Source organism: Phyllobates terribilis, unplaced genomic scaffold (assembly GCF_046119375.1).
Source record: "Phyllobates terribilis strain yellow unplaced genomic scaffold, ASM4611937v1 Scaffold_67__1_contigs__length_7525285, whole genome shotgun sequence".
In the NCBI taxonomy this organism is placed as follows: domain Eukaryota; kingdom Metazoa; phylum Chordata; class Amphibia; order Anura; family Dendrobatidae; genus Phyllobates; species Phyllobates terribilis.
In genome coordinates this window covers 3400205-3421507 of record NW_027362827.1, presented here as the reverse complement: position 1 = coordinate 3421507, position 21303 = coordinate 3400205, and positions in this window count along the sequence as shown.

The following is a 21303-nucleotide window of genomic DNA, read 5'->3' as shown; positions in this document are numbered from 1 at the left end:
AAGACAACTAGGGTTAGCGTCACCACTAAGGTTAGCGTCACGACAACTAGGGTTAGCGTCACGACAACTAGGGTTAGCGTCAGGACAACTAGGGTTAGCGTCACGACAACTAGGGTTAGCGTCAGGACAACTAGGGTTAGCGTCAGGACAACTAGGGTTAGCGTCAGGACAACTAGGGTTAGCGTCACGACAACTAGGGTTAGCGTCTGGACAACTAGGGTTAGCGTCACGACAACTAGGGTTAGCGTCAGGACAACTAGGGTTAGCGTCAGGACAACTAGGGTTAGCGTCAGGACAACTAGGGTTAGCGTCACGACAACTAGGGTTAGCGTCAGGACAACTAGGGTTAGCGTCACGACAACTAGGGTTAGCGTCACGACAACTAGGGTTAGCGTCAGGACAACTAGGGTTAGCGTCACGACAACTAGGGTTAGCGTCAGGACAACTAGGGTTAGCGTCAGGACAACTAGGGTTAGCTTCAGGACAACTAGGGTTAGCGTCAGGACAACTAGGGTTAGCGTCATGACAACTAGGGTTAGCGTCAGGACAACTAGGGTTAGCGTCAGGACAACTAGGGTTAGCGTCACGACAACTAGGGTTAGCGTCAGGACAACTAGGATTAGCGTCACGACAACTAGGGTTAGCGTCAGGACAACTAGGGTTAGCGTCAGGACAACTAGGGTTAGCGTCAGGACAACTAGGGTTAGCTTCAGGACAACTAGGGTTAGCGTCAGGACAACTAGGGCTAGCGTCAGGACAACTAGGGTTAGCGTCAGGACAACTAGGGTTAGCGTCAGGACAACTAGGGTTAGCGCCAGGACAACTAGGGTTAGCGTCAGGACAACTAGGGTTAGCGTCAGGACAACTAGGGTTAGCGTCAGGACAACTAGGGTTAGCGTCAGGACAACTAGGGTTAGCGTCAGGACAACTAGGGTTAGCGCCAGGACAACTAGGGTTACCGCCAGGACAACTAGGGTTAGCGCCAGGAAAACTAGGGTTACCGCCAGGACAACTAGGGTTAGCGCCAGGACAACTAGGGTTAGCGCCAGGACAACTAGGGTTAGCGCCAGGACAACTAGGGTTAACGTCAGGACAACTAGGGTTAGCGCCAGGACAACTAGGGTTAGCGCCAGGACAACTAGGGTTAGCGTCAGGACAACTAGGGTTAGCATCAGGACAACTAGGGTTAGCTTCAGGACAACTAGGGTTAGCGTCAGGACAACTAGGGTTAGCGTCAGGACAACTACGGTTAGCGTCACGACAACTAGGGTTAGCGTCAGGACAACTAGGGTTAGCGTCAGGACAACTAGGGTTAGCGTCAGGACAACTAGGGTTAGCGTCACCACTAGGGTTAGCGTCAGGACAACTAGGGTTAGCGTCACGACAACTAGGGTTAGCGTCAGGACAACTAGGGTTAGCGTCAGGACAACTAGGGTTAGCGTCACGACAACTAGGGTTAGCGTCAGGACAACTAGGGTTAGCGCCAGGACAACTAGGGTTAGCGTCAGGACAACTAGGGTTAGCATCAGGAAAACTAGGGTTAGCGTCAGGACAACTAGGGTTAGCGTCAGGACAACTAGGGTTAGCTTCAGGACAACTAGGGTTAGCGTCAGCACAACTAGGGTTAGAGTCACGACAACTAGGGTTAGCGTCAGGACAACTAGGGTTAGCGTCACGACAACTAGGGTTAGCGTCAGGACAACTAGGGTTAGCGTCAGGACAACTAGGGTTAGCGTCAGGACAACTAGGGATAGCGTCACCACTAGGGTTAGCGTCACGACAACTATGGTTAGCGTCACGACAACTAGGGTTAGCGTCAGGACAACTAGGGTTAGCGTCAGGACAACTAGGGTTAGCGCCAGGACAACTAGGGTTAGCGCCAGGACAACTAGGGTTAGCGCCAGGACAACTAGGGTTAGCGCCAGGACAACTAGGGTTAGTCCCAGGACAACTAGGGTTAGCGCCTGGACAACTAGGGTTAGCGCCAGGACAACTAGGGTTAGCGCCAGGACAACTAGGGTTAACGTCAGGACAACTAGGGTTAGCGGCAGGACAACTAGGGTTAGCGTCAGGACAACTAGGGTTAGCGTCAGGACAACTAGGGTTAGCTTCAGGACAACTAGGGTTAGCGTCAGGACAACTAGGGTTAGCGTCAGGACAACTACGGTTAGCGTCACGACAACTAGGGTTAGCGTCAGGACAACTAGGGTTAGCGTCAGGACAAATAGGGTTAGCGTCAAGACAACTAGGGTTAGCGTCACCACTAAGGTTAGCGTCACGACAACTAGGGTTAGCGTCACGACAACTAGGGTTAGCGTCAGGACAACTAGGGTTAGCGTCAGGACAACTAGGGTTAGCGTCACGACAACTAGGGTTAGCGTCAGGACAACTAGGGTTAGCGTCAGGACAACTAGGGTTAGCGTCACGACAACTAGGGTTAGCGTCAGGACAACTAGGGTTAGCGTCACGACAACTAGGGTTAGCGTCAGGACAACTAGGGTTAGCGTCAGGACAACTAGGGTTAGCGTCAGGACAACTAGGGTTAGCGTCACGACAACTAGGGTTAGCGTCAGGACAACTAGGGTTAGCGTCACGACAACTAGGGTTAGCGTCAGGACAACTAGGGTTAGCATCACGACAACTAGGGTTAGCGTCAGGACAACTAGGGTTAGCGTCAGGACAACTAGGGTTAGCTTCAGGACAACTAGGGTTAGCGTCAGGACAACTAGGGTTAGCGTCATGACAACTAGGGTTAGCGTCAGGACAACTAGGGTTAGCGTCAGGACAACTAGGGTTAGCGTCACGACAACTAGGGTTAGCGTCAGGACAACTAGGATTAGCGTCACGACAACTAGGGTTAGCGTCAGGACAACTAGGGTTAGCGTCAGGACAACTAGGGTTAGCTTCAGGACAACTAGGGTTAGCGTCAGGACAACTAGGGTTAGCGTCAGGACAACTAGGGTTAGCGTCAGGACAACTAGGGTTAGCGTCAGGACAACTAGGGTTAGCGCCAGGACAACTAGGGTTAGCGTCAGGACAACTAGGGTTAGCGTCAGGACAACTAGGGTTAGCGTCAGGACAACTAGGGTTAGCGTCACGACAACTAGGGTTAGCGTCACGACAACTAGGGTTAGCGTCAGGACAACTAGGGTTAGCGTCAGGACAACTAGGGTTAGCGCCAGGACAACTAGGGTTAGCGCCAGGACAACTAGGGTTAGCGCCAGGAAAACTAGGGTTACCGCCAGGACAACTAGGGTTAGCGCCAGGACAACTAGGGTTAGCGCCAGGACAACTAGGGTTAGCGCCAGGACAACTAGGGTTAATGTCAGGACAACTAGGGTTAGCGCCAGGACAACTAGGGTTAGCGCCAGGACAACTAGGGTTAGCGTCAGGACAACTAGGGTTAGCATCAGGACAACTAGGGTTAGCTTCAGGACAACTAGGGTTAGCGTCAGGACAACTAGGGTTAGCGTCAGGACAACTAGGGTTAGCGTCAGGACAACTACGGTTAGCGTCACGACAACTAGGGTTAGCGTCAGGACAACTAGGGTTAGCATCAGGACAACTAGGGTTAGCGTCAGGACAACTAGGGTTAGCGTCACCACTAGGGTTAGCGTCACGACAACTAGGGTTAGCGTCACGACAACTAGGGTTAGCGTCAGGACAACTAGGGTTAGCGTCAGGACAACTAGGGTTAGCGTCACGACAACTAGGGTTAGCGTCAGGACAACTAGGGTTAGCGTCAGGACAACTAGGGTTAGCGCCAGGACAACTAGGGTTAGCGTCAGGACAACTAGGGTTAGCGTCAGGACAACTAGGGTTAGCATCAGGACAACTAGGGTTAGCGTCAGGACAACTAGGGTTAGCGTCAGGACAACTAGGGTTATCTTCAGGACAACTAGGGTTAGCGTCAGGACAACTAGGGTTAGCATCAGGACAACTAGGGTTAGAGTCACGACAACTAGGGTTAGCGTCAGGACAACTAGGGTTAGCGTCACGACAACTAGGGTTAGCGTCAGGACAACTAGGGTTAGCGTCAGGGCAACTAGGGTTAGCGTCAGGACAACTAGGGTTAGCGTCAGGACAACTAGGGTTAGCGCCAGGACAACTAGGGTTAGCGCCAGGACAACTAGGGTTAGCGCCAGGACAACTAGGGTTAGCGCCAGGAAAACTAGGGTTACCGCCAGGACAACTAGGGTTAGCGCCAGGACAACTAGGGTTAGCGCCAGGACAACTAGGGTTAGCGCCAGGACAACTAGGGTTAGAGCCAGGACAACTAGGGTTAGCGCCAGGACAACTAGGGTTAACGTCAGGACAACTAGGGTTAGCGTCAGGACAACTAGGGTTAGCTTCAGGACAACTAGGGTTAGCGTCAGGACAACTAGTGTTAGCGTCAGGACAACTAGGGTTAGCATCAGGACAACTACGGTTAGCGTCACGACAACTAGGGTTAGCGTCAGGACAACTAGGGTTAGCGTCAGGACAACTAGGGATAGCGTCACCACTAGGGTTAGCGTCACGACAACTATGGTTAGCGTCACGACAACTAGGGTTAGCGTCAGGACAACTAGGGTTAGCGTCAGGACAACTAGGGTTAGCGCCAGGACAACTAGGGTTAGCGCCAGGTCAACTAGGGTTAGCGCCTGGACAACTAGGGTTAGCGCCAGGACAACTAGGGTTAGCGCCAGGACAACTAGGGTTAGCGCCAGGACAACTAGGGTTAGCGTCAGGACAACTAGGGTTAGCTTCAGGACAACTAGGGTTAGCGTCAGGACAACTAGGGTTAGCGTCAGGACAACTACGGTTAGCGTCACGACAACTAGGGTTAGCGTCAGGACAACTAGGGTTAGCGTCAGGACAACTAGGGTTAGCGTCAAGACAACTAGGGTTAGCGTCACCACTAGGGTTAGCGTCACGACAACTAGGGTTAGCGTCAGGACAACTAGGGTTAGCGTCAGGACAACTAGGGTTAGCGTCAGGACAACTAGGGTTAGCGTCAGGACAACTAGGGTTAGCGTCACGACAACTAGGGTTAGCGTCAGGACAACTAGGGTTAGCGTCAGGACAACTAGGGTTAGCGCCAGGACAACTAGGGTTAGCGTCAGGACAACTAGGGTTAGCGTCAGGACAACTAGGGTTAGCGTCAGAACAACTAGGGTTAGCGTCAGGACAACTAGGGTTAGCGTCACGACAACTAGGGTTAGCGTCACGACAACTAGGGTTAGCGTCACGACAACTAGGGTTAGCATCAGGACAACTAGGGTTAGCGTCAGGAAAACTAGGGTTAGCGTCACGACAACTAGGGTTAGCGTCACGACAACTAGGGTTAGCGTCAGGACAACTAGGGTTAGCGTCAGGACAACTAGGGTTAGCGTCAGGACAACTAGGGTTAGCGTCACGACAACTAGGGTTAGCGTCAGGACAACTAGGATTAGCGTCACGACAACTAGGGTTAGCGTCAGGACAACTAGGGTTAGCGTCAGGACAACTAGGGTTAGCTTCAGGACAACTAGGGTTAGCGTCAGGACAACTAGGGTTAGCGTCAGGACAACTAGGGTTAGCGTCAGGACAACTAGGGTTAGCGTCAGGACAACTAGGGTTAGCGCCAGGACAACTAGGGTTAGCGTCAGGACAACTAGGGTTAGCGTCAGGACAACTAGGGTTAGCGTCAGGACAACTAGGGTTAGCGTCAGGACAACTAGGGTTAGCGTCACGACAACTAGGGTTAGCGTCACGACAACTAGGGTTAGCGTCAGGACAACTAGGGTTAGCGTCAGGACAACTAGGGTTAGCGCCAGGACAACTAGGGTTAGCGCCAGGACAACTAGGGTTAGCGCCAGGAAAACTAGGGTTACCGCCAGGACAACTAGGGTTAGCGCCAGGACAACTAGGGTTAGCGCCAGGACAACTAGGGTTAGCGCCAGGACAACTAGGGTTAATGTCAGGACAACTAGGGTTAGCGCCAGGACAACTAGGGTTAGCGCCAGGACAACTAGGGTTAGCGTCAGGACAACTAGGGTTAGCATCAGGACAACTAGGGTTAGCTTCAGGACAACTAGGGTTAGCGTCAGGACAACTAGGGTTAGCGTCAGGACAACTAGGGTTAGCGTCAGGACAACTACGGTTAGCGTCACGACAACTAGGGTTAGCGTCAGGACAACTAGGGTTAGCATCAGGACAACTAGGGTTAGCGTCAGGACAACTAGGGTTAGCGTCACCACTAGGGTTAGCGTCACGACAACTAGGGTTAGCGTCACGACAACTAGGGTTAGCGTCAGGACAACTAGGGTTAGCGTCAGGACAACTAGGGTTAGCGTCACGACAACTAGGGTTAGCGTCAGGACAACTAGGGTTAGCGTCAGGACAACTAGGGTTAGCGCCAGGACAACTAGGGTTAGCGTCAGGACAACTAGGGTTAGCGTCAGGACAACTAGGGTTAGCATCAGGACAACTAGGGTTAGCGTCAGGACAACTAGGGTTAGCGTCAGGACAACTAGGGTTATCTTCAGGACAACTAGGGTTAGCGTCAGGACAACTAGGGTTAGCATCAGGACAACTAGGGTTAGAGTCACGACAACTAGGGTTAGCGTCAGGACAACTAGGGTTAGCGTCACGACAACTAGGGTTAGCGTCAGGACAACTAGGGTTAGCGTCAGGGCAACTAGGGTTAGCGTCAGGACAACTAGGGTTAGCGTCAGGACAACTAGGGTTAGCGCCAGGACAACTAGGGTTAGCGCCAGGACAACTAGGGTTAGCGACAGGACAACTAGGGTTAGCGCCAGGAAAACTAGGGTTACCGCCAGGACAACTAGGGTTAGCGCCAGGACAACTAGGGTTAGCGCCAGGACAACTAGGGTTAGCGCCAGGACAACTAGGGTTAGAGCCAGGACAACTAGGGTTAGCGCCAGGACAACTAGGGTTAACGTCAGGACAACTAGGGTTAGCGTCAGGACAACTAGGGTTAGCTTCAGGACAACTAGGGTTAGCGTCAGGACAACTAGTGTTAGCGTCAGGACAACTAGGGTTAGCATCAGGACAACTACGGTTAGCGTCACGACAACTAGGGTTAGCGTCAGGACAACTAGGGTTAGCGTCAGGACAACTAGGGATAGCGTCACCACTAGGGTTAGCGTCACGACAACTATGGTTAGCGTCACGACAACTAGGGTTAGCGTCAGGACAACTAGGGTTAGCGTCAGGACAACTAGGGTTAGCGCCAGGACAACTAGGGTTAGCGCCAGGTCAACTAGGGTTAGCGCCTGGACAACTAGGGTTAGCGCCAGGACAACTAGGGTTAGCGCCAGGACAACTAGGGTTAGCGCCAGGACAACTAGGGTTAGCGTCAGGACAACTAGGGTTAGCTTCAGGACAACTAGGGTTAGCGTCAGGACAACTAGGGTTAGCGTCAGGACAACTACGGTTAGCGTCACGACAACTAGGGTTAGCGTCAGGACAACTAGGGTTAGCGTCAGGACAACTAGGGTTAGCGTCAAGACAACTAGGGTTAGCGTCACCACTAGGGTTAGCGTCACGACAACTAGGGTTAGCGTCAGGACAACTAGGGTTAGCGTCAGGACAACTAGGGTTAGCGTCAGGACAACTAGGGTTAGCGTCACGACAACTAGGGTTAGCGTCAGGACAACTAGGGTTAGCGTCAGGACAACTAGGGTTAGCGCCAGGACAACTAGGGTTAGCGTCAGGACAACTAGGGTTAGCGTCAGGACAACTAGGGTTAGCGTCAGAACAACTAGGGTTAGCGTCAGGACAACTAGGGTTAGCGTCACGACAACTAGGGTTAGCGTCACGACAACTAGGGTTAGCGTCACGACAACTAGGGTTAGCGTCAGGACAACTAGGGTTAGCGTCAGGAAAACTAGGGTTAGCGTCACGACAACTAGGGTTAGCGTCACGACAACTAGGGTTAGCGTCAGGACAACTAGGGTTAGCGTCAGGACAACTAGGGTTAGCGTCAGGACAACTAGGGATAGCGTCAGGACAACTAGGGTTAGCGTCAGGACAACTAGGGTTAGCGTCAGGACAACTAGGGTTAGCGTCAGGACAACTAGCGTTAGCGTCAGGACAACTAGGGTTAGCTTCAGGACAACTAGGGTTAGCGTCAGGACAACTAGGGTTAGCGTCAGGACAACTAGTGTTAGCGTCAGGACAACTAGGGTTAGCGTCAGGACAACTAGGTTTAGCGTCAGGACAACTAGGGTTAGCGTCAGGACAACTAGGGTTAGCGTCACGACAACTAGGGTTAGCGTCAGGACAACTAGGGTTAGCGTCAGGACAACTAGGGTTAGCGTCACGACAACTAGGGTTAGCGTCAGGACAACTAGGGTTAGCGTCACGACAACTAGGGTTAGCGTCAGGTCAACTAGGGTTAGCGTCACGACAACTAGGGTTAGCGTCACGACAACTAGGGTTAGCGTCACGACAACTAGGGTTAGCGTCAGGACAACTAGGGTTAGCGTCACGACAACTAGGGTTAGCGTCAGGACACCTAGGGTTAGCGTCACGACAACTAGGGTTAGCGTCAGGACAACTAGGGTTAGCGTCAGGACAACTAGGGTTAGCGTCACGACAACTAGGGTTAGCGTCACGACAAATAGGGTTAGCGTCAGGACAACTAGGGTTAGCGTCAGGACAACTAGGGTTAGCGTCAGGACAACTAGGGATAGCGTCAGGACAACTATGGTTAGCGTCAGGACAACTAGGGTTAGCGTCAGGACAACTAGGGTTAGCGTCAGGACAACTAGGGTTAGAGTCAGGACAACTAGGGTTAGCGTCGGGACAACTAGGGTTAGCGTCGGGACAACTAGGGTTAGCGTCGGGACAACTAGGGTTAGCGTCAGGACAACTAGGGTTAGCGTCACGACAACTAGGGTTAGCGTCAGGACAACTAGGGTTAGCGTCAGGACAACTAGGGTTAGCGTCAGGACAACTAGGGTTACCGTCAGGACAACTAGGGTTAGCGTCAGGACAACTAGGGTTAGCATCAGGACAACTAGGGTTAGCGTCAGGACAACTAGGGTTAGCGTCAGGACAACTAGGGTTAGCTTCAGGACAACTAGGGTTAGCGTCAGGACAACTAGGGTTAGCGTCAGGACAACTAGGGTTAGCGTCAGGACAACTAGGGTTAGCGTCACGACAACTAGGGTTAGCGTCAGGACAACTAGGGTTAGCGTCACGACAACTAGGGTTAGCGTCACGACAACTAGGGGTAGCGTCAGGACAACTAGGGTTAGCGTTAGGACAACTAGGGTTAGCGTCAGGACAACTAGGGTTAGCGTCAGGACAACTAGGGTTAGAGTCAGGACAACTAGGGTTAGCGTCAGGACAGGTAGGGTTAGCGTCAGGACAAGTAGGGTTAGCGTCAGGACAACTAGGGTTAGCGTCAGGACAACTAGGGTTAGCGTCACGACAACTAGGGTTAGCGTCACAACTAGGGTTAGCGTCAGGACAACTAGGGTTAGCGTCACGACAACTAGGGTTAGCGTCAGGACAACTAGGTTAGCGTCAGGACAACTAGGGTTAGGGTCAGGACAACTAGGGTTAGCGACACAACAACTAGGGTTAGCATCAGGACAACTAGGGTTAGCGTCACGACAACTAGGGTTAGCGTCAGGACAACTAGGGTTAGCGTCACGACAACTAGGGTTAGCGTCAGGACAACTAGGGTTAGCGTCAGGACAACTAGGGATAGCGTCAGGACAACTAGGGTTAGCGTCACGACAACTAGGGTTAGCGTCACGACAACTAGGGTTAGCGTCAGGACAACTAGGGTTAGCGTCCGGACAACTAGGGTTAGCGTCACAACAACTAGGGTTAGCGTCAGGACAACTAGGGTTAGCGTCAGGACAACTAGGGTTAGCGTCAGGACAACTAGGGTTAGCGTCAGGACAACTAGGGATAGCGTCAGGACAACTATGGTTAGCGTCAGGACAACTAGGGTTAGCGTCAGGACAACTAGGGTTAGCGTCAGGACAACTAGGGTTAGAGTCAGGACAACTAGGGTTAGCGTCGGGACAACTAGGGTTAGCGTCGGGACAACTAGGGTTAGCGTCGGGACAACTAGGGTTAGCATCAGGACAACTAGGGTTAGCGTCACGACAACTAGGGTTAGCGTCAGGACAACTAGGGTTAGCGTCAGGACAACTAGGGTTAGCGTCAGGACAACTAGGGTTACCGTCAGGACAACTAGGGTTAGCGTCAGGACAACTAGGGTTAGCGTCAGGACAACTAGGGTTAGCGTCAGGACAACTAGGGTTAGCGTCAGGACAACTAGGGTTAGCGTCAGGACAACTAGGGTTAGCGTCAGGACAACTAGGGTTAGCTTCAGGACAACTAGGGTTAGCGTCAGGACAACTAGGGTTAGCGTCACGACAACTAGGGTTAGCGTCACGACAACTAGGGTTAGCGTCAGGACAACTAGGGTTAGCGTCACGACAACTAGGGTTAGCGTCACGACAACTAGGGGTAGCGTCAGGACAACTAGGGTTAGCGTTAGGACAACTAGGGTTAGCGTCAGGACAACTAGGGTTAGCGTCAGGACAACTAGGGTTAGAGTCAGGACAACTAGGGTTAGCGTCAGGACAGGTAGGGTTAGCGTCAGGACAAGTAGGGTTAGCGTCAGGACAACTAGGGTTAGCGTCAGGACAACTAGGGTTAGCGTCACGACAACTAGGGTTAGCGTCACAACTAGGGTTAGCGTCAGGACAACTAGGGATAGCGTCAGGACAACTATGGTTAGCGTCAGGACAACTAGGGTTAGCGTCAGGACAACTAGGGTTAGCGTCAGGACAACTAGGGTTAGAGTCAGGACAACTAGGGTTAGCGTCGGGACAACTAGGGTTAGCGTCGGGACAACTAGGGTTAGCGTCGGGACAACTAGGGTTAGCGTCAGGACAACTAGGGTTAGCGTCACGACAACTAGGGTTAGCGTCAGGACAACTAGGGTTAGCGTCAGGACAACTAGGGTTAGCGTCAGGACAACTAGGGTTACCGTCAGGACAACTAGGGTTAGCGTCAGGACAACTAGGGTTAGCATCAGGACAACTAGGGTTAGCGTCAGGACAACTAGGGTTAGCGTCAGGACAACTAGGGTTAGCGTCAGGACAACTAGGGTTAGCTTCAGGACAACTAGGGTTAGCGTCAGGACAACTAGGGTTAGCGTCAGGACAACTAGGGTTAGCGTCACGACAACTAGGGTTAGCGTCAGGACAACTAGGGTTAGCGTCACGACAACTAGGGTTAGCGTCACGACAACTAGGGGTAGCGTCAGGACAACTAGGGTTAGCGTTAGGACAACTAGGGTTAGCGTCAGGACAACTAGGGTTAGCGTCAGGACAACTAGGGTTAGAGTCAGGACAACTAGGGTTAGCGTCAGGACAGGTAGGGTTAGCGTCAGGACAAGTAGGGTTAGCGTCAGGACAACTAGGGTTAGCGTCAGGACAACTAGGGTTAGCGTCACGACAACTAGGGTTAGCGTCACAACTAGGGTTAGCGTCAGGACAACTAGGGTTAGCGTCACGACAACTAGGGTTAGCGTCAGGACAACTAGGTTAGCGTCAGGACAACTAGGGTTAGGGTCAGGACAACTAGGGTTAGCGACACAACAACTAGGGTTAGCGTCAGGACAACTAGGGTTAGCGTCACGACAACTAGGGTTAGCGTCAGGACAACTAGGGTTAGCGTCACGACAACTAGGGTTAGCGTCAGGACAACTAGGGTTAGCGTCAGGACAACTAGGGATAGCGTCAGGACAACTAGGGTTAGCGTCACGACAACTAGGGTTAGCGTCACGACAACTAGGGTTAGCGTCAGGACAACTAGGGTTAGCGTCCGGACAACTAGGGTTAGCGTCACAACAACTAGGGTTAGCGTCAGGACAACTAGGGTTAGCGTCAGGACAACTAGGGTTAGCGTCAGGACAACTAGCGTTAGCGTCAGGACAACTAGGGTTAGCGTCAGGACAACTAGGGTTAGCTTCAGGACAACTAGGGTTAGCGTCAGGACAACTAGTGTTAGCGTCAGGACAACTAGGGTTAGCGTCAGGACAACTAGGTTTAGCGTCAGGACAACTAGGGTTAGCGTCAGGACAACTAGGGTTAGCGTCAGGACAACTAGGGTTAGCGTCACGACAACTAGGGTTAGCGTCACTACAACTAGGGTTAGCGTCACGACAACTAGGGTTAGCGTCAGGACAACTAGGGTTAGCGTCAGGACAACTAGGGTTAGCGTCACGACAACTAGGGTTAGCGTCAGGACAACTAGGGTTAGCGTCACGACAACTAGGGTTAGCGTCAGGACAACTAGGGTTAGCGTCACGACAACTAGGGTTAGCGTCACGACAACTAGGGTTAGCGTCAGGACAACTAGGGTTAGCGTCAGGACAAGTAGGGTTAGCGTCACGACAACTAGGGTTAGCGTCAGGACACCTAGGGTTAGCGTCACGACAACTAGGGTTAGCGTCAGGACAACTAGGGTTAGCGTCAGGACAACTAGGGTTAGCGTCACGACAACTAGGGTTAGCGTCACGACAAATAGGGTTAGCGTCAGGACAACTAGGGTTAGCGTCAGGACAACTAGGGTTAGCGTCAGGACAACTAGGGATAGCATCAGGACAACTAGGGTTAGCGTCAGGACAACTAGGGTTAGCGTCAGGACAACTAGGGTTAGCGTCAGGACAACTAGGGTTAGAGTCAGGACAACTAGGGATAGCGTCGGGACAACTAGGGTTAGCGTCGGGACAACTAGGGTTAGCGTCGGGACAACTAGGGTTAGCGTCGGGACAACTAGGGTTAGCGTCACGACAACTAGGGTTAGCGTCAGGACAACTAGGGTTAGCGTCAGGACAACTAGGGTTACCGTCAGGACAACTAGGGTTACCGTCAGGACAACTAGGGTTAGCGTCAGGACAACTAGGGTTAGCATCAGGACAACTAGGGTTAGCGTCAGGACAACTAGGGTTAGCGTCAGGACAACTAGGGTTAGCGTCAGGACAACTAGGGTTAGCTTCAGGACAACTAGGGTTAGCGTCAGGACAACTAGGGTTAGCGTCAGGACAACTAGGGTTAGCGTCAGGACAACTAGAGTTAGCGTCACGACAACTAGGGTTAGCGTCAGGACAACTAGGGTTAGCGTCACGACAACTAGGGTTAGCGTCACGACAACTAGGGTTAGCGTCAGGACAACTAGGGTTAGCGTCAGGACAACTAGGGTTAGCGTTAGGACAACTAGGGTTAGCGTCAGGACAACTAGGGTTAGCGTCAGGACAACTATTGTTAGCGTCAGGACAGGTAGGGTTAGCGTCAGGACAAGTAGGGTTAGCATCAGGACAACTAGGGTTAGCGTCAGGACAACTAGGGTTAGCGTCACGACAACTAGGGTTAGCGTCACAACTAGGGTTAGCGTCAGGACAACTAGGGTTAGCGTCACGACAACTAGGGTTAGCGTCAGGACAACTAGGGTTAGCGTCAGGACAACTAGGGTTAGGGTCAGGACAACTAGGGTTAGCGACACAACAACTAGGGTTAGCGTCAGGACAACTAGGGTTAGCGTCACGACAACTAGGGTTAGCGTCAGGACAACTAGGGTTAGCGTCACGACAACTAGGGTTAGCGTCAGGACAACTAGGGTTAGCGTCAGGACAACTAGGGATAGCGTCAGGACAACTAGGGTTAGCGTCAGGACAACTAGGGTTAGCGTCACGACAACTAGGGTTAGCGTCACGACAACTAGGGTTAGCGTCAGGACAACTAGGGTTAGCGTCAGGACAACTAGGGTTAGCGTCACGACAACTAGGGTTAGCGTCACGACAACTAGGGTTAGCGTCAGGACAACTAGGGTTAGCGTCACGACAACTAGGGTTAGCGTCAGGACACCTAGGGTTAGAGTCACGACAACTAGGGTTAGCGTCAGGACAACTAGGGTTAGCGTCAGGACAACTAGGGTTAGCGTCACGACAACTAGGGTTAGCGTCACGACAACTAGGGTTAGCGTCAGGACAACTAGGGTTAGCGTCAGGACAACTAGGGTTAGCGTCAGGACAACTAGGGATAGCGTCAGGACAACTAGGGTTAGCGTCAGGACAACTAGGGATAGCGTCAGGACAACTAGGGTTAGCGTTAGGACAACTAGGGTTAGCCTCAGGACAACTAGGGTTAGCGTCAGGACAACTAGGGTTAGCGTCAGGACAGGTAGGGTTAGCGTCAGGACAAGTAGGGTTAGCGTCAGGACAAGTAGGGTTAGCGTCAGGACAACTAGGGTTAGCGTCAGGACAACTAGGGTTAGCGTCACGACAACTAGGGTTAGCGTCACAACTAGGGTTAGCGTCAGGACAACTAGGGTTAGCGTCACGACAACTAGGGTTAGCGTCAGGACAACTAGGGTTAGCGTCAGGACAACTAGGGTTAGGGTCAGGACAACTAGGGTTAGCGACACAACAACTAGGGTTAGCGTCAGGACAACTAGGGTTAGCGTCACGACAACTAGGGTTAGCGTCAGGACAACTAGGGTTAGCGTCACGACAACTAGGGTTAGCGTCAGGACAACTAGGTTTAGCGTCAGGACAACTAGGGTTAGCGTCAGGACAACTAGGGTTAGCGTCAGGACAACTAGGGTTAGCGTCACGACAACTAGGGTTAGCGTCACGACAACTAGGGTTAGCGTCAGGACAACTAGGGTTAGCGTCAGGACAACTAGGGTTAGCGTCAGGACAACTAGGGTTAGCGTCACGACAACTAGGGTTAGCGTCAGGACACCTAGGGTTAGCGTCACGACAACTAGGGTTAGCGTCAGGACAACTAGGGTTAGCGTCACGACAACTAGGGTTAGCGTCACGACAACTAGGGTTAGCGTCAGGACAACTAGTGTTAGCATCAGGACAACTATTGTTAGCGTCAGGACAACTAGGGATAGCGTCAGGACAACTAGGGTTAGCGTCAGGACAACTAGGGTTAGCGTCAGGACAACTAGGGTTAGCGTCACGACAACTAGGGTTAGCGTCACGACAACTAGGGTTAGCGTCAGGACAACTAGGGTTAGCGTCCGGACAACTAGGGTTAGCGTCACAACAACTAGGGTTAGCGTCAGGACAACTAGGGTTAGCGTCAGGACAATTAGCGTTAGCGTCAGGACAACTAGGGTTAGCGTCAGGACAAATAGGGTTAGCTTCAGGACAACTAGGGTTAGCGTCAGGACAACTAGTGTTAGCGTCAGGACAACTAGGGTTAGCGTCAGGACAACTAGGTTTAGCGTCAGGACAACTAGGGTTAGCGTCAGGACAACTAGGGTTAGCGTCAGGACAACTAGGGTTAGCGTCACGACAACTAGGGTTAGCGTCAGGACAACTAGGGTTAGCGTCACGACAACTAGGGTTAGCGTCAGGACAACTAGGGTTAGCGTCAGGACAACTAGGGTTAGCGTCACGACAACTAGGGTTAGCGTCAGGACAACTAGGGTTAGCGTCAGGACAACTAGGGTTAGCGTCACGACAACTAGGGTTAGCGTCAGGACAACTAGGGTTAGCGTCACGACAACTAGGGTTAGCGTCAGGACAACTAGGGTTAGCGTCAGGACAACTAGGGTTAGCGTCACGACAACTAGGGTTAGCGTCAGGACACCTAGGGTTAGCGTCACGACAACTAGGGTTAGCGTCAGGACAACTAGGGTTAGCGTCAGGACAACTAGGGTTAGCGTCACGACAACTAGGGTTAGCGTCACGACAACTAGGGTTAGCGTCAGGACAACTAGGGTTAGCGTCAGGACAACTAGGGATAGCGTCAGGACAACTAGGGTTAGCGTCAGGACAACTAGGGTTAGCGTCAGGACAACTAGGGTTAGCGTCACGACAAGTAGGGTTAGCGTCAGGACAACTAGGGTTAGCGTCAGGACAACTAGGGTTACCGTCAGGACAACTAGGGTTACCGTCAGGACAACTAGGGTTAGCGTCAGGACAACTAGGGTTAGCATCAGGACAACTAGGGTTAGCGTCAGGACAACTAGGGTTAGCGTCAGGACAACTAGGGTTAGCGTCAGGACAACTAGGGTTAGCTTCAGGACAACTAGGGTTAGCGTCAGGACAACTAGGGTTAGCGTCAGGACAACTAGGGTTAGCGTCAGGACAACTAGGGTTAGCGTCACGACAACTAGGGTTAGCGTCAGGACAACTAGGGTTAGCGTCACGACAACTAGGGTTAGCGTCACGACAACTAGGGTTAGCATCAGGACAACTAGGGTTAGCGTTAGGACAACTAGGGTTAGCGTCAGGACAACTAGGGTTAGCGTCAGGACAACTAGGGTTAGCGTCAGGACAACTAGGGTTAGCGTCAGGACAGGTAGGGTTAGCGTCAGGACAAGTAGGGTTAGCGTCAGGACAAGTAGGGTTAGCGTCAGGACAAGTAGGGTTAGCGTCAGGACAACTAGGGTTAGCGTCACGACAACTATGGTTAGCGTCACAACTAGGGTTAGCGTCAGGACAACTAGGGTTAGCGTCACGACAACTAGGGTTAGCGTCAGGACAACTAGGGTAAGCGTCAGGACAACTAGGGTTAGGGTCAGGACAACTAGGGTTAGCGACACAACAACTAGGGTTAGCGTCAGGACAACTAGGGTTAGCGTCACGACAACTAGGGTTAGCGTCAGGACAACTAGGGTTAGCGTCACGACAACTAGGGTTAGCGTCACGACAACTAGGGTTAGCGTCAGGACAACTAGGGTTAGCGTCAGGACAACTAGGGTTAGCGTTAGGACAACTAGGGTTAGCGTCAGGACAACTAGGGTTAGCGTCAGGACAACTAGGGTTAGCGTCAGGACAGGTAGGGTTAGCGTCAGGACAAGTAGGGTTAGCGTCAGGACAACTAGGGTTAGCGTCAGGACAACTAGGGTTAGCGTCAGGACAACTAGGGTTAGCGTCACAACTAGGGTTAGCGTCAGGACAACTAGGGTTAGCGTCACGACAACTAGGGTTAGCGTCAGGACAACTAGGGTTAGCGTCAGGACAACTAGGGTTAGGGTCAGGACAACTAGGGTTAGCGACACAACAACTAGGGTTAGCGTCAGGACAACTAGGGTTAGCGTCACGACAACTAGGGTTAGCGTCAGGACAACTAGGGTTAGCGTCACGACAACTAGGGTTAGCGTCAGGACAACTAGGGTTAGCGTCAGGACAACTAGGGATAGCGTCAGGACAACTAGGGTTAGCGTCAGGACAACTAGGGTTAGCGTCACGACAACTAGGGTTAGCGTCAGGACAACTAGGGTTAGCGTCAGGACAACTAGGGTTAGCGTCACGACAACTAGGGTTAGCGTCAGGACACCTAGGGTTAGCGTCAGGACAACTAGGGTTAGCGTCAGGACAACTAGGGATAGCGTCAGGACAACTAGGGTTAGCGTCAGGACAACTAGGGATAGCGTCAGGACAACTAGGGTTAGCGTTAGGACAACTAGGGTTAGCCTCAGGACAACTAGGGTTAGCGTCAGGACAACTAGGGTTAGCGTCAGGACAGGTAGGGTTAGCGACAGGACAAGTAGGGTTAGCGTCAGGACAAGTAGGGTTAGCGTCAGGACAACTAGGGTTAGCGTCACGACAACTAGGGTTAGCGTCACAACTAGGGTTAGCGTCAGGACAACTAGGGTTAGCGTCACGACAACTAGGGTTAGCGTCAGGACAACTAGGGTTAGCGTCAGGACAACTAGGGTTAGGGTCAGGACAACTAGGGTTAGCGACACAACAACTAGGGTTAGCGTCAGGACAACTAGGGTTAGCGTCACGACAACTAGGGTTAGCGTCAGGACAACTAGGGTTAGCGTCACGACAACTAGGGTTAGCGTCAGGACAACTAGGTTTAGCGTCAGGACAACTAGGGTTAGCGTCAGGACAACTAGAGTTAGCGTCACGACAACTAGGGTTAGCGTCACGACAACTAGGGTTAGCGTCAGGACAACTAGGGTTAGCGTCAGGACAACTAGGGTTAGCGTCAGGCAACTAGGGTTAGCGTCACGACAACTAGGGTTAGCGTCAGGACACCTAGGGTTAGCGTCACGACAACTAGGGTTAGCGTCAGGACAACTAGGGTTAGCGTCACGACAACTAGGGTTAGCGTCACGACAACTAGGGTTAGCGTCAGGACAACTAGGGTTAGCGTCAGGACAACTATTGTTAGCGTCAGGACAACTAGGGATAGCGTCAGGACAACTAGGGTTAGCGTCAGGACAACTAGGGTTAGCGTCAGGACAACAAGGGTTAGCGTCACGACAACTAGGGTTAGCGTCACGACAACTAGGGTTAGCGTCAGGACAACTAGGGTTAGCGTCACAATAACTAGGGTTAGCGTCAGGACAACTAGGGTTAGCGTCAGGACAACTAGGGTTAGCGTCAGGACAACTAGCGTTAGCGTCAGGACAACTAGGGTTAGCGTCAGGACAAATAGGGTTAGCGTCAGGACAAATAGGGTTAGCGTCAGGACAAATAGGGTTAGCGTCAGGACAACTAGTGTTAGCGTCAGGACAACTAGGGTTAGCGTCAGGACAACTAGGTTTAGCGTCAGGACAACTAGGGTTAGCGTCAGGACAACTAGGGTTAGCGTCAGGACAACTAGGGTTAGCGTCACGACAACTAGGGTTAGCGTCAGGACAACTAGGGTTAGCGTCACGACAACTAGGGTTAGCGTCAGGACAACTAGGGTTAGCGTCACGACAACTAGGGTTAGCGTCAGGACAACTAGGGTTAGCGTCAGGACAACTAGGGTTAGCATCAGGACAACTAGGGTTAGCATCAGGACACCTAGGGTTAGCGTCAGGACAACTAGGGTTAGCGTCAGGACAACTAGGGTTAGCGTCAGGACAACTAGGGTTAGCGTCACGACAACTTGGGTTAGCGTCAGGACAACTAGGGTTAGCGTCAGGACAACTAGGGTTAGCGTCAGGACAACTAGGGTTAGCGTCAGGACAACTAGGGATAGCGTCAGGACAACTAGGGTTAGCGTCAGGACAACTAGGGTTAGCGTCAGGACAACTAGGGTTAGCGTCACGACAACTAGGGTTAACGTCAGGACAACTATGGTTAGCGTCAGGACAACTAGGGTTAGCGTCAGGACAACTAGGGTTAGCGTCAGGACAACTAGGGTTAGCGTCGCTACAACTAGGGTTAGCGTCGGGACAACTAGGGTTAGCGTCAGGACAACTAGGGTTAGCGTCACGACAACTAGGGTTAGCGTCAGGACAACTAGGGTTAGCGTCAGGACAACTAGGGTTAGCGTCAGGACAACTAGGGTTACCGTCAGGACAACTAGGGTTAGCGTCAGGACAACTAGGGTTAGCATCAGGACAACTAGGGTTAGCGTCAGGACAACTAGGGTTAGCGTCAGGACAACTAGGGTTAGCGTCAGGACAACTAGGGTTAGCTTCAGGACAACTAGGGTTAGCGTCAGGACAACTAGGGTTAGCGTCAGGACAACTAGGGTTAGCGTCAGGACAACTAGGGTTAGCGTCACGACAACTAGGGTTAGCGTCACGACAACTAGGGTTAGCGTCAGGACAACTAGGGTTAGCGTTAGGACAACTAGGGTTAGCGTCAGGACAACTAGGGTTAGCGTCAGGACAACTAGGGTTAGCGTCAGGACACTTAGGGTTAGCGTCAGGACAGGTAGGGTTAGCGTCAGGACAAGTAGGGTTAGCGTCAGGACAAGTAGGGTTAGCGTCAGGACAACTAGGGTTAGCGTCAGGACAACTAGGGTTAGCGTCACGACAACTAGAGTTAGCGTCACAACTAGGGTTAGCATCAGGACAACTAGGGTTAGCGTCACGACAACTAGGGTTAGCGTCAGGACAACTAGGGTTAGCGTCAGGACAACTAGGGTTAGGGTCAGGACAACTAGGGTTAGCGACACAACAACTAGGGTTAGCGTCAGGACAACTAGGGTTAGCGTCACGACAACTAGGGTTAGCGTCAGGACAACTAGGGTTAGCGTCACGACAACTAGGGTTAGCGTCACGACAACTAGGGTTAGCGTCAGGACAACTAGGGTTAGCATCAGGACAACTAGGGTTAGCGTCACGACAACTAGGGTTAGCGTCAGGACACCTAGGGTTAGCGTCACGACAACTAGGGTTAGCGTCAGGACAACTAGGGTTAGCGTCAGGACAACTAGGGTTAGCGTCACGACAACTAGGGTTAGCGTCACGACAAATAGGGTTAGCGTCAGGACAACTAGGGTTAGCGTCAGGACAATTAGGGTTAGCGTCAGGACAACTAGGGATAGCGTCAGGACAACTAGGGTTAGCGTCAGGACAACTAGGGTTAGCGTCAGGACAACTAGGGTTAGCGTCAGGACAACTAGGGTTAGAGTCAGGACAACTAGGGTTAGCGTCGAGACAACTAGGGTTAGCGTCGGGACAACTAGGGTTAGCGTCGGGACAACTAGGGTTAGCGTCACGACAACTAGGGTTAGCGTCAGGACAACTAGGGTTAGCGTCAGGACAACTAGGGTTAGCGTCAGGACAACTAGGGTTACCGTCAGGACAACTAGGGTTAGCATCAGGACAACTAAGGTTAGCATCAGGACAACTAGGGTTAGCGTCAGGACAACTAGGGTTAGCGTCAGGACAACTAGGGTTAGCGTCAGGACAACTAGGGTTAGCGTCAGGACAACTAGGGTTGGCGTCACGACAACTAGGGTTAGCGTCACGACAACTAGGGTTAGCGTCAGGACAAGTAGGGTTAGCGTTAGGACAACTAGGGTTAGCGTCAGGACAACTAGGGTTAGCGTCAGGACAACTAGGGTTAGCGTCAGGACAACTAGGGTTAGCATCAGGACAGGTAGGGTTAGCGTCAGGACAAGTAGGGTTAGCGTCAGGACAACTAGGGTTAGCGTCAGGACAACTAGGGTTAGCGTCACGACAACTAGGGTTAGCGTCACAACTAGGGTTAGCGTCAGGACAACTAGGGTTAGTGTCACGACAACTAGGGTTAGCGTCAGGACAACTAGGGTTAGCGTCAGGACAACTAGGGTTAGCGTCCGGACAACTAGGGTTAGCGTCAGGACAACTAGGGTTAGCGTCAGGACAATTAGGGTTAGCGTCACGACAACTAGGGTTAGCGTCACGACAACTAGGGTTAGCGTCAGGACAACTAGGGTTAGCGTCCGGACAACTAGGGTTAGCGTCACAACAACTAGGGTTAGCGTCAGGACAACTAGGGTTAGCGTCAGGACAACTAGGGTTAGCGTCAGGACAACTAGCGTTAGCGTCAGGACAACTAGGGTTAGCGTCAGGACAACTAGGGTTAGCGTCAGGACAACT